The sequence below is a fragment of the Hylaeus anthracinus genome, unplaced genomic scaffold (assembly GCF_026225885.1).
Source record: "Hylaeus anthracinus isolate JK02 unplaced genomic scaffold, UHH_iyHylAnth1.0_haploid 12000, whole genome shotgun sequence".
Taxonomy (NCBI): domain Eukaryota; kingdom Metazoa; phylum Arthropoda; class Insecta; order Hymenoptera; family Colletidae; genus Hylaeus; species Hylaeus anthracinus.
The window spans coordinates 11,859,998-11,873,947 of NW_026534347.1; the positions used below are offsets into that span (position 1 = coordinate 11,859,998).

The window sequence follows — 13,950 nt, forward strand, 5'->3', positions numbered from 1 at the left end:
CATTTTGGAAATATTTGACTGTTTCCATACTTTCGGAGCACCCTGTATATATATGTATATTATTTATTTCAGCTTAGTTATTCACTCAAAAATTTACATTCTCCCATCTAGATTGCATTATTGAGTTAAGTTTTCTTAAAAAAACTAAAAAACTACTGGACTGAATTAGAACAAAATCTAATCAGCTCTAAGTTAGATTGATACACATCGATTGCATCATCGATCATTTTGATCTCGCTATTAATTTCTTAGAAAACGTTAACGAAAAATTTGTTTTCATACGCACATACATACGCACGCACGCACGCACGCACACGAACAATTTGTTAAAAATAGGTTAAAATTACTCCAATGACCTTGACACATGGAGATCTGCTAAAAAATCGATTTTTCATTTTAGGAGCAAATACAATAACTTCCTTGTAAATCGGGAAGTTAAAAATAAGGTATAGTTAATAATTAATAGGCTCTGAACTTCGAGCACACAGTGTTTCATCCTATGGACGCGTATCGTTCGCTTGACTTCAATTCACAACTGCATTGTACCAGTATCCTCTAATGATATTTGAGTGGATGTATTAAATTTGTATGTCTTCCAAGATATTTTCACATGTTTTGTTTTTTTTTTCAAAATCCATTTTATTGGCCTTCTAAACCTTTGTAACAATTAACGTGTTTTTCATTGACTGTTCTCGAGATATGATTAGACTTTTAACATAGTATTTGATCGTGTTGGAGATGTAAGTTTTTTGCGCATAAAGCTAGACTCATAGGCTATCGAACACAAGCAGTCAGAACGTGGACAAATATGGACAACTAATAATTTTTTAATTGCAAACCAATAGGGGAACTGCATCTCGTTCCGACTATTCAAATTCAAATCGTTCTCCATTGAAGAGTAATTGATATTTTTACATCTAATTAGCCTCAAACTAAAGAAAAATGATTTGTGTTTTAAGTACGATAGGTTAGAACTTCTGGAATCTAAATATTTCGAATTACAATTGAGAAAACGCAAGTCATGCGAAAATCGGAATCTTAAAAAAGTACACAATATCACCTACCCGAGAAATATTGGAGGATCTTGTCAAAATTGTTTACTGGTATCATATTTACAATATGTCTTTTTTACGAAAATAAAAAAATACAGTTTCGAATTATTTTATTTTCTGAGACGATCGCGTTTATATTCCGAACAAACGAAGTTTAACACGTTAGCTCCATTACTTTCAGCTTACAGAATTGGAACCAAAATTTAAAAATATGGAAACATTCTCGGAATATATTACTGAAGAATTGAATGTCAATAATGTCAAAGACAATTCCGAAATTGAATTTTAAAAGAAATGAAGGGGCATTCTTTCAAAATGAAAATATAAAATGACAAAAAGATTGTCGGAATAGGGAGTATGTTTTAAGAAGACACCACAAGTGGCTTAATAAAGATTTAATTTTGCAAATTGAGCACCCTTTGGAACACAGCAGGCACATTTAAGAAAAGGAACGGATCCCTAATAGGATTGAAGACTAGGTGTTGAGTCGCACAGAATGTATTAGGTGTTCCCAAAAGTTTCTTTTGCTTTATTAATAAGTAATACATGCACAATAGTTTATGTTTTATGTTACATTACTGAATTGTGCACGATTCATCTTGCTCTATTACTGTTACAACATAAATATCTATGAAATTAGATTGTCTATTTATATAAACACGACTACATAAAATAATTGAGTGCAACTCGCGAAAGAAACTTTTGGGACAACCTAATAAGTACAGTACAAATAGGATAATTTTCATTACCGTATTATTCCATTAACATAATATAAGAAAACAAAATATCAGAAAATACATATTCCGTAGTTTGATCTGTAGTTTGCATACATAAATTGTCGTGAAAATTGACTAAAATTTTGCAGTAAAAATGTATTAATGTTAATACATAATATGTAGAAATAAATTTTTCTAAAATCTAATTATATAAGTGAATTTTTCATTAAAAGATACAAAATTTTCATGTACAACATTTTTTCCTACACTTAATAGTTTCCGAGATATTGGATCACGTAAGTTTCGTCCAGCTAGATCGCTGAAATATCACACTGTGCAACGCTTCGAATACCAAAACACACACTGTTAGAACGACACGTTTCGAAGCTAACGAGAAGCACGAGGGTATACGAGGTCTGATAAAAAAGTAAGGTGACTTTTTGAATTTTCCGGGATACCTACAGTCGATTTTCGTTTTCTTTTATGGTTGAAAACCATTCTGGTTTCGTTCTTCACTTTTAAATGTAATCAAACGGAAGTGAGTAAATGATTGTAGACGACAGGCTTTGTGCTTGATTACACTATTCGCTGAGCTACAGGATTGTGTTAGCGTTTGATTGCATTGGTCGCTGAGCTATGAGATTAGTTTTGCGTTAATAATAAATTAATTTTACCTTTTCTATATTTTAGTAAGTCGGTTTTCAACCACTGTCGTGGTTATTGTTCAAAATATATTAATAATATTAGAAATTTCTGTGTCTATTATTCAATTATATGTTTTCTCTATTTTAAAACTTTTATATTTTAATGAAGTAAATTAATGACAATTAGTCAAAATCACCCTTTTCATTTAGTAACACTTAGACCCTGACCTTAAATTTGATGAATAAATTTACTAATTTTACTAATTAGAATATTAAATTGATTTATATTAAGTAATTATTGAAGACCTGTAAGTTTTTTTTTGTTATGTTGCTGCTTTTGTCCCAAACAAACATGTTCACAGTTGCAGCTATATATTAGGTGTACAAATAAGTTCGGTCCCTTTACATATATTCAGCTTTAATTACATTTCATATTGAAATTTTTGTCCCGCCGATCGGTGTCGTAAGGTATTAGCTTCACGCTACTAAATTCACTATGTAACTTTAACCTAATTGGTATATAATCTCGGAAAACAATACTTCGCACCATCAAGTTTCAGAAAGAGCACATTAGACATTGTATTCTGTTTGCATTGGAGTTGAAGAAAAATGCTGAGTTGAAGAAATATGAGGCTACAAAAATGATTCTCATTTATGCGACATATTCTCCAGATATGGCCCCCTCAGATTACCATCTGTACTTTATTTGTACATTTTTACATTATAACTACCCTATCTTACCTGAAAAACAAAGAAACGACATTAAAAGTTTATTTACACGGTTTTGTCGATTTTTTCTCGAATTTCTACTTAAATAAATCTAATTTCTTTACATGTACTTACCCGATTTTTATTAATTTTCAAGCTATAACGCTTCAAAGTTTGCTAATTTTCAAGGAAAAAATTCGGGCGGTCCCATTGATGCAGTAAGCACCATACGGTTCTTGAAATCGATACGGAGGATCTCGTTTGGGATTCTAGGCCCAAGGAAGGAAAATGAGAAGAATCCCAATATTCTGGGCCTAGAATCCCAAGCGAGACCCTCCGTATCGATTTCAAGAACCGTATGGTGCTTACTGCATCAATGGGACCGCCCCACAGTGCGGATAAATAGCAAAATTGTGGACAAAAGTCAAAATTTCATTACTAATATAAATATATTGCTATTTATTCACAAAAAAAAATTAAAATTAAACATAAACATTAATAAAATCACAACAACATTAACAAATTTCACAAAAAATTAACAAACCCCGGTTTTTACACCATCCTCAGTATGTGCGAATTTTGCCTTTGAGGGAGAAATTAACCCTTTTATCCGAGCATTCGGATGTTGCATACTCAAGCAAACATTACACTGTTTTTAGAGGCCTATAAACCAATACCAACAATTTAAAAAAGAAACAAATTTTTTTTTAAGTTACCCCCCCCCCCTCCTTGAAATTTGTGAAAATTTTGATTTATTTCTGGATCAGTAAAAGCGTTTTTTTATTCTGAATCCAACGGTACGTATGAGTTTATGATTATTATACAGGAAAATGATGTAATATTGTAGAATTGTCGCTTTAGTAGACTATATTTCGAATTCTTTAGGTATTTTTTTCTCACAAATAATAGAAGTTGCACCCATATGTTATTTAACACACTATGCTTCTTTTTGGCTGAGGACGTGAAAAATAATTTTTACAGAAATCCATAAATCAATTAAATCAGAATTTTTAATTTCCAATTGCGACCCTACACCAACCGGACGGTCCCTTATTAAAAATTATGTAAAACCAAACGTTGCAAGTATTTGCAAACAAACTTATAAGTTTCTTAAAATATAAGAAATTATGTATCCAAATATGTTGAGAACACAAGATATTTTTTGCCGTTTTGTCTGTATGTTTGTTTAAAGATAAAGATTGTATTATGGATACAAATGATTGATACATGATTATTTATAACAATTTCCACACATTTTCTACGATAGAAATCTGTCTCACATTGTGATATATACTAATATTGAATTTTCTCCGCTTATTCTGCACTGTGCGCCCGCGGCCGAACCGAGATTTTTCCTTGAAAATTAGCAAACTTTGAAGCTTGCTTCAAAGCTTAAAGCTTAATGAATTAGTCTTGGAAAGTACTATCGCATGGTACAACCAAAAAATATATAATTCCATTTGAAAAACGAAACTTGACCACCATATCTCGTTTGTTGGACTTGCATGAGGTTTTATTATATTGAAAACAACACAGCTTTACTAAAAATAATGTAATTAAAAAACAGAAAATAAAGTACACGTTTCATGTAATGAGATCGCAACACGTTTCTTAACGAACACCACGTTTCCTGTAAAAGCAATGTTACCAACCTAAAAGACATTACCGAAAACTATATTTAAGAGCTTATCGATTTCAAGAACCGCATGGTGCTTACAGCATCAATGGGAACGCCCGAATTTTTTCCTTAAAAATTAACAAACTTTGAAACGTTCTATCTTGAAAACTAATAAAAATCGGGTAAATACATTCAAGCATAATGAATTCGTCTTGAAAAGTACTATCGCATGGTACAACCAAAAAATATATAGTTCCATTTGAAAAACGAAACTCGACCATTATATCTCGTTAAATAACAAAGTTAACAAAAACTCCTTCTCGCTAAAACATGAGGCCCATTTTACCATGCAATTTCCATATTTGAAATTTTCCATTCGGCCGATAGTTTTGGAGTTAGAGCTCTTTTTCACTTAGGCTGGGACACTCTGTATGACTCTCAGATACCAACCTCCCCCCCGCTGCCAGCCCATTCATATTTCTTTTGCCCGTAGTTTTGCTCGAGTAGCCCCGACCACCGGTGTAATATGATCCTCACCGATTGATACGCTTCTGTCGAGTGTTTATTTTTTGCTCGGATCTCTTTCTTTTTCGTTATCTGTCCTTTTCTACATTCGACGTTCGGCACGTGTCAAGTGTAAACACATAAAAACACTCGAGTGCAATGTTTTGGGTCTCCGATTTTCCATGCCTCCTCCTTCAGTCGCTACTGTATCTTCTAATGTTTTGCCACAAACTTCGAGTGTAGAGAAGGACAGCGAATGAAGAAGAGGATAGTGCGATATGCGAAAATGGCGACCAATACCGGGATTATTTCGCTGAGACAATATGTAGTAAATATGTTGCGAATTACGTCGTGTTTGGTACCATTTTAATGAGAAAAATATCAGGAATACGATGGTAACAGTTTTACAACAAAAACGGTAATAATAAACAAAGGCTGATCGTGTTACTGTCCATTTATCGTAGAGAAGCTTGTGCATTTAAGGAGACTGTTGAATTATATATGTATATTGCAGCGTATAGATCTCTCCAAACCAATCAAATTGCATGTGAAATATTTGTTGAATTATCACAATTGTGAGAGATACTCAAGTGACCTGATTTAGATGTGACACCCGGTATATTAGTTTAATAATAATTTTCCCTTATAGGTTGCAACAAATTAATATTTATCAATTATGAGACCAACGGTGCGACGATTCATTCACAAAAGAGAGTGTGTCCCTTCGAAATGCAAATGTACAAATAAAATCTCAAAATGAAACATTACGAATATTGTGTGTATCTTTTTCTGCCAGAGAATTTTTAAACGAAACATCCAAAATGAAACGGAACAGTCGAATGTAATCAAAATTAAAAGTCATATGCTACAATTAAGTTACAAAACGTATTGTTATATTAGAGAAGGAATGTAAAACTAAATTTAAAAATTCAAATGAAAACTTACAGGTTCCCAATCCTAGATTGAACGACAGTGGTTGAAAACCAACTTACTAGAATACAGGAAAGGCGAAATTAATTTATTATTAATGCAAAACTGATCTTATGACTCAGCAACAAATGTAATCAAATGCTAATACAATCCTGTAGCTCAGAGAATAATATAATCAAATGTATCCATACTCGTTCACTTCCGTTTGATTACATTTAAAAGTGAAAAACGAAACCAGAATGGTTTTCAACCATAAAACACAAACATTGTAAGTCATGTTAGACAATGCAGGATGTAATATTATTGACAGATGAAACCCATCTTACGGATTAGGCAATAATAAAGAAACGTTATATGAAATTAACCCTTTGCACTCGAGAGGTGACTCTCAGTCACCATCAGGTTTGCCGCAGTAAATCGACTAACAATAATGTTTGTTTCAAGATTGAGAATTGGCCACACAAATCTAAGCCATTGCTACAGTATAACAAAATCACAGCCACCATCATGCACCTTTTGTGACGAAACTCTCACAGTTAAACGTTTAATTGAAGAATGTCAAGGAATGCAGCACGATCGAGTAGAATTCAAACTTTCAAATAATATGCAGACGATTCTCAACAACAGAAACGAATTTCTCAAACTAGTAGATATATTAACGAAATATGAAATAATGAATAAATTGTAATTGAATTGTAGATATTAACGTGGTCACTAATGACCATGTAGTTGATGTGACCTTAAACAAAGTAATTTAAAAAAAAAAAGGTTTGTTTCGATTTCGCTTCTTTGGAACTCGAAGTGTCGATAAAATAATTGTCGGAGAGATAAAGGCGACCTGATTAAGCTTAGCATTCTCGGCTATAGAATGTTAAGAATGCATCTCGAGTTGCTAGTAGATACAAAAAAAAGGCCTCAAGGAGAAAGGGTTAAAAATTAAATTCGGAAAGAGGGGAATAAAGACCAAGGGTAGACAAATTCATCCTTTTGTGTTATCAACTCACATCTTCTGATGTATTAGATTGTCCCAAAAGTTTCTTTCGTAAGTTGCATTCAATTATTTTCTGTGACAGTGTTTATATAAATAGACAATCTAATTTCTTAGACATTGATGCTGTAACAGTAATGAATCGAGATGAATCGTACACAATTCAGTAATGTAACATACAACATAAAATATTGTGTATATATTAATTACTAATAAAACGAAAGAAACTTTTGGGACATCCTAATATTACAGAAGAAACAAAACGAAATGACATATTCAATTTTTTCTCTTTAGATAATATATTCGACATTTTTTGCTTTATGGATGAAATCAGCGTATAATAGAAAAACTCGATTTAGTGAAAGTCGTTTCAGTCGTTCAGTTCACATCTTGCGAGAAAAGGCCTCAAGCATGTCGCGCTCCTATTTTAACCTACTTTTGCAGGATGATCGATTACGTGTCCTTCTCGTCATATGTCAAATATTGGTAATTGTAGAGTTATTGATTAAAGTAATTAATGTACTGCGCGTTGCACTACATAACTACAAATATCAATGTCTGTCATCTAAACTGGCATAAGTGGTCAGTTCGAGTTTGTATGCTTCGCTTCGCGGGTTTCAGTTGTTCAACGAATATTTTTTTTTAATTTATTTATAGTTTTTAAAATACTTTAATATTTAATGAAGGCTGATTGTAACTACAGTCAGTGTAAAGGGTATTCGTACAGCAACCACTTTAAAATAAAATTAATAAGAAAAGAAATAAGAGGCTAACATTAAAAGTTAATTTAAAACTTTAATTTACGCAAATTCTACTCTAAAAATATGTAGGAGTGTTGGTTAATTATTTCTTCCCCTAACATTTATTAATAAAATAAATACATCAAGTTTTATTTTGAATTGGTTCTGTACGAATACTTATTACACTGACTGTAATTTGTTACAGCAACTAATGTTCCTTTTCCGTGATATGTTTTTACGTGTTTCTTTTCTTTTTTTAAATATTTATTAATAAGTATAATATTTTTCAACATATTTTTTACTTTATTCTCTATACAGGCCACAGCAGTTCTCTTCATTTTTGACATAACTTCTTGAATTTTTAACATTTTTCATACGTTTCTTTTATTTTGAAGTTGAAGTTGTCAAGAATTTGAGCGATGATGAGTACTTATGTCTCAAAGATGGTAAAATAAAACAGGTGTCAAGATTTGTCTTCAGTATATTTCATTTCTAGTAACGTGTTTTTTATACTTATAACAAACACTTTCTACAATTGTTTCACCAGGAAAATGAAGTAAATGGTGGACTAAGTAATCGAATTTCGTTTGCTTTATCTTCTTTAGCAGCGATTAGACGTAAAAGAGTAAATTCAAAATCTTTTTCGGTTTGTTATTACGGCTGGGGGCGAGAACAATTTTATTCTAATAATGGATGATGAATAAAACCAACGTATCGCAATTTATTCGTCAAATTTATTCGATTAACCAGTGAATTAAAATTCTAGGTTTTATTCTACGAGTAACAAATACTGTTTAGTAATAGTTTGGATCTGTGATTAGGGTTGTCATGCGCTGAGGCTAACATACATACCGGTATATGTATACGGGGTAGTCCACGTGGCATTTTTTATGAAATGGACACTTTAGATGTTAATCGAGGTGAGCTAGTTACGTGGACCACCCTGTATGCGATTTACAGGTTACTTAAGAATTTACCAGATTATTACTGCTTTCACATTTACAGGCGTTTATGGCGATTAAAATAGGTTTTGATACAAAACTGCATTCAAACATTAGAGAACATAAAAATCGTGGAACGTGGAGTTGAATCAACGAGAGAGCATAATGATTAATTAATTAGTTAACAATGACGAGAACAAGAAATTTACTTTACAAGTTATTACCGATTGCGAGCAGCGCTAACCAAATGTAAATAAAACTATGTTAACAGAAGACTATAATTAATAAAAATATTTCATAACTGTTGTCTGATAATTAATAAAAATATTTCATAACTGTTGTCTGAATTTCGTTGTTCTTGCTTCTATGATTTTCAACAGAAATTCCACTTTATTAATTTATAACTGTTACTTTTCCCGATAGATACACATTGCTGATTAAAATAAATTATTAAACGTGCATACGGTTCGACCTGTTTGATTTATTATTACCATAAACAAACGATGCACGGTATCAAACTCATTAAAATTTTCGTTATCATTTATCGGTAATCAAATTTGTTATGCAAAAATAGGTTATTACAATAATTTTAAATTTTACAGTATGTTTCTAATGCATATAATTGACAGATTTAATTAATTTTTGTTATTGAAACTATTTTTTACATATAAAGGGACGTTCAAAGAAGAAAATTTGACAGTGTAGATTTAATTTGAACGTATACATATATAGATGTAGTAGTCGCAAGGAAAGGATTCGGTCAAAACGATGGGATACGTGGAGTCCTGGGAAAACATCAGATAGGTAAAATCAGAAAACCTTTTTCTTTAGTAGGTACGTAAAATGTGTATGAACCTCAATTTGCAAAAAAAAAAAAGAATTGTTGATTGCAAAAATGGCGGCAAAAAACATGAAAATGAACGATACATGTCGGCTGTTATTTTGCAATAACTTTATGCTATAATAATAATTCATTAAAAGTCGAGGTTCATTAGCATATAAACTTAATTACCTTCAAATTAAGCGTTGAATCAAGTGAATCGGATAAAAATTCGATGAGCTATGCGTCCCACCGTTTTGACCGAAACCTTTCCTTGCGAGTACTATATCTATATACAGTGGGTGTAGAATGTATTCGTACACCGATCAAGTTCCAAAAAAACTTTTGTTCGTAATTGTAGTTTCTTAACTTCTTTTTTTATAATCAATGATATTTTACATATTCTCAGAAGTATCTAAGATAGATATAGTCCAAACAACATTTACTAGTTAATATAATTTGTGAAATTAACAAAAAAAATGCGAAAAGTGGGTAAAAGTATAGAAGCAATAAGCACATTAGTTTATTGCTCCGTACGAATTAGAAAACATCATATTTCCAGTGAAGTACTTTTAAACAGTTGTGCGAATATTTATTGTTTCAACATTTCTATCTATTAATTGTTTTCTTCTTGTTCATTTCACAATTTATATAAATAGCTATTTTTTTTTTGTGAACTATCTATTCTAGAGATTTCCGAGAATATGTAGAATGTCATTGTTTATAAAAAATATGTTAATAAATTACAATTTTACACAGTTTTTTTGGAAATTTATCAGTATACGAATACTTTCTACACCCACTGTATGTATACATTCAAATTAAATCTACACTGTCAAATTTTCTTCTTTGAACATCCCTTTATATGTAAAAAAAAAAGTTTCAATAACAAAAATTATATCTGGAAATTATATGCATTAGAAAAATACATTAGCTGGACCAGACTTCCTCCTTAAGGTAACGGATAGGCGAAGAGTGGGACGAGTGGGCCCTCTATGATATCGGTATGTACGCGTTAACGACCTCAATGGTTTACAGAGAATAATTCTGGAAGCATGTACACAGTTTGAGTGGCCATACAGTTTATATTCTAATTTTCTGTCTTTATATACTTTTGTTCAATAAAAACGTATCTTCAACTAAGTAACCGTACGTCCCAATCTAATCGTTCGCCGCCTTTCGCACGAAACGACTATTTCCGTTTGAAACTACAAAAACCACAACCAACCTCCACAGGCCAATCTCCATGGCGAGTAACTGACATACCGCGCGAACCATAGCGGCAAAGTGACTCGAAAACACAGTTAAGTCTTCAACAGTGTCATCCTTTTCTTCTCTCTTCTCTCTTCTCTCTTCAAAACTCAACTCTATTTTACGGCTTCGTTCGCGCAATCATCGATGATTCCCGTGCAATTCGCTATCGGCTCGACGATCATCGTCGATTACAACACGGAACCATTCACTCTTCACCGTTTTCAGTTTGTTCTTGTTATTTCCAAAACTTCAGTCGTCTTCCAGATCTAAAAATTAACAACTCTCTGTCGCGTGAACTTCTTCTTTCAAAGAAAAATCGATTCCTTTGTTACTTATACACAACAAACGAAATATATCCCGATATGCAAACTCGTCTTCCGCAAAGGAATTTAAACGAACAGGAAGTAACGTCGTATTAGGAATTGTAAGATCTCTTAAACTCGTGCACTTTTATTAGATTTTAATTTCGTTATGCGTTATTATGTTCTCGGTTGTATTAATGTCGTTATTTTCGATGAAAGACCAGCAATGTTGGTAAAAACATTGAAACAAAAAAAAAAAAATAGCTAGTCAAATCATCGCTTGACAAATAAGGATTTTATTCCCGACCTTTATTAGTGCTTTGGCTTTGTTTTAATCGCGACATATTGTAAAAGAATTTATACAAAGAAATTTTGAAGAAAGGATTAAATTACTTTTACATCCTAATTTACACATTGTAATAATATGCAATTATCACTGGTTCTAAACTTCTGCACAAAAAAATTGAGATTCGGTATACTTCCGACGGTAATATATTATTATTAAGTTAGTATTGCTTGTTTTTACGATACACACTAAACCAATTGTCGAGGTGCAGGAGAACTTTACAATTCTATTCTTCCAGTACGTAAGTTCCAAAACACTGTTTATACACTATTTCAGTGTCGCTAACGATGAACTAAAACGATAAACTGAAAATGTATCCAAAAGACCAATTTCGAGAAATATCAATTATGACATGTATTTAACATTCATTTAATTATTTATTTTGACGGCGGGTATCAGCGTATCAGCATATCAGCGAAATAAAGGGGCTGACCTAGTTTGCACTTTGGGAAATAAGAAAAAGTTCGTTCTTGACCATTCTCAACAAGTAAACGAACTCTCCGCGTTTCTAAATCCCCGCAAAGTTACACGATTAGTTTATCGAGTCTTCCCCCATCTCTCGAATAAAAAACGACTCGAATTCCCCGAATTGAGCAACGGAGAACAGCGACGGAGTAAGTTAGTTATCGGACAGGTTTCAAGAATTCAACGTGAAACATATTCTTTTCGAAGCCAGAATATCGTCGATCACCGATCTCGTGACGCGACGGCTGATCGCTGCAAACCCAACGAATTTTTCCAAGCTCGAGCCTGGAGGTTAACGCGGGTCAATACTCGATCGTGCGAGATCGTCAAACTCGGATCACTCTCGCTGAATCACCAACTAAATCTCCCTCAAACTTTCAATTTTCACGTTTTCACGAGTCTGCACTCAAGTTGACAGTTTCGCTGCGCGAGTAGTATCGCTTCCGTGTTTTCATTTTCAAGCCACCGTGCACCAGTGGCGAACATGCTATCTTTCACCAGCCGACGACCTTCCGCCCGCGAAATCCTCGGCTGGTTTTTCCTTCTTTTTTTTCCTGCGTACCGTAAACCGGACGCACGCGTTGGCCGGGCTCCACGGCGTCTCGAAAATAGCAATACACTCTTTCTCTGTCGACTGGCGAGGCGATCTCTTCTTCGCCGCTATCTCGGCCGAGCGGTGTCTACCAGCAGCCACCGCGGTTCTTTTCTGCCCTGGTCCATCTTTGCCTCGGACACCAAACGACACTAACGAGATGTGATTCGAGAATCTATCAGGGGAAACTGGTCGCGCGTGGACAACGGAAGTAGGAAGGATACGGGAGCAACCTAACCAGGAGGGAAACGGAGACAAAGGGGATAGAGAGACACCGAGGAGACCTGGACCAGCCACAATCTATCGAGTGCAACCTCGGTGCACGGTGCACGTCGCCACGAAACCGCTTTGCGCGAGAGACTGAGAGAGAAACCGCGCGCGCGCCTCGTCGGGTCTCTCCAATCGCGAATGCAAAGAGGAGGGAGGATATAAAGAGCGAGAGAGACGCCCTCGTACACCGGGAGGGACAGAGAGCCCGTGGAAGGGGACAACTTTAGCCAACCCAGCGAACAAGAGCGAAAGAGAAGGGGATAAAGATTCGAGGAGAACCGACGAAGATGGACGCATGGGAGAGTGGGAATATTGAGAGAGCGAGTGAGGGAAGTAAAGGAAACGATAAAGCGAGGGATATAAAGGAAAAATGATTCCGAAAAGAGAGAGAAAGGATGAAGATGGAGGGAAAATGGTTCTGGAGAGAGCAAGAGAGAGGAAGGGGGTATGTATGTCGAGCAAGTGCACGCGTGCGCGTGCCTCGAACTGTACCGGGTGTAGAATGAATCGGTGGGTCGTACTTCTGATCAGCGACGTCACTGTGCCGCGATTGATACTATCCGAGACTTCCGGGTATAAATCCGCGCCCTCCTCAGGGGTAAATGGGGCTATGTCTACCTAGGAAAATTTCGAACACTCGTATCTTTGGGTATTTTTTGAGAAGCTCTCTATTATATACGAAAATGATATGGCGTTAATTAGAAATCGATATCGAAAGTGTAAGAGCAGAACGGAAACCATTCGACCAATCGAATCGAATCCCTATTTTTCTAGTGAAATTCGTAGGATTTTTGTATTATATATATATTATATTGATAATATAAGGTTGTATTGTATATAATAAAATTTGTATTTTTTACGCAATTTTAGGCTAAATTTATATGTTTCATTTTGGAACGATGGCATTTTATTAAAAATGTATATTTTTATAAACGGCTATGTATTTCACTAGCTTTTGAACTAAGGAAACTAATTAATTTTGTTTCACTGTTCCAACTTGAACCTGGTTTGAATTATCATGCCCACAGCAAAATCATTTATTTTTTAGACGCTCCACTTA

General features: G+C 34.1%; 1 protein-coding gene across 7 annotated transcripts in view; it reads right to left on the reverse strand.

Annotated features, from left to right (window-relative positions):
• Positions 1–13,251, reverse strand: part of LOC128890047 (R3H domain-containing protein 2-like) — a 39,535-nt gene extending 26,284 nt beyond the window's left edge. For 4 of the 7 annotated variants that reach the window (XM_054148215.1, XM_054148214.1, XM_054148208.1 and 1 more), the window contains exon 1: positions 10,890–12,510. The gene's annotated coding sequence lies outside the window, so the exon portion shown is untranslated. Of the gene's footprint in view, positions 1–10,889; positions 12,511–12,590 lie in introns of those variants that run through there. The other 3 variants (XM_054148210.1, XM_054148209.1, XM_054148212.1) reach the window with 3 other exon arrangements.
• Between the last annotated feature and the right edge of the window lie 699 nt (positions 13,252–13,950).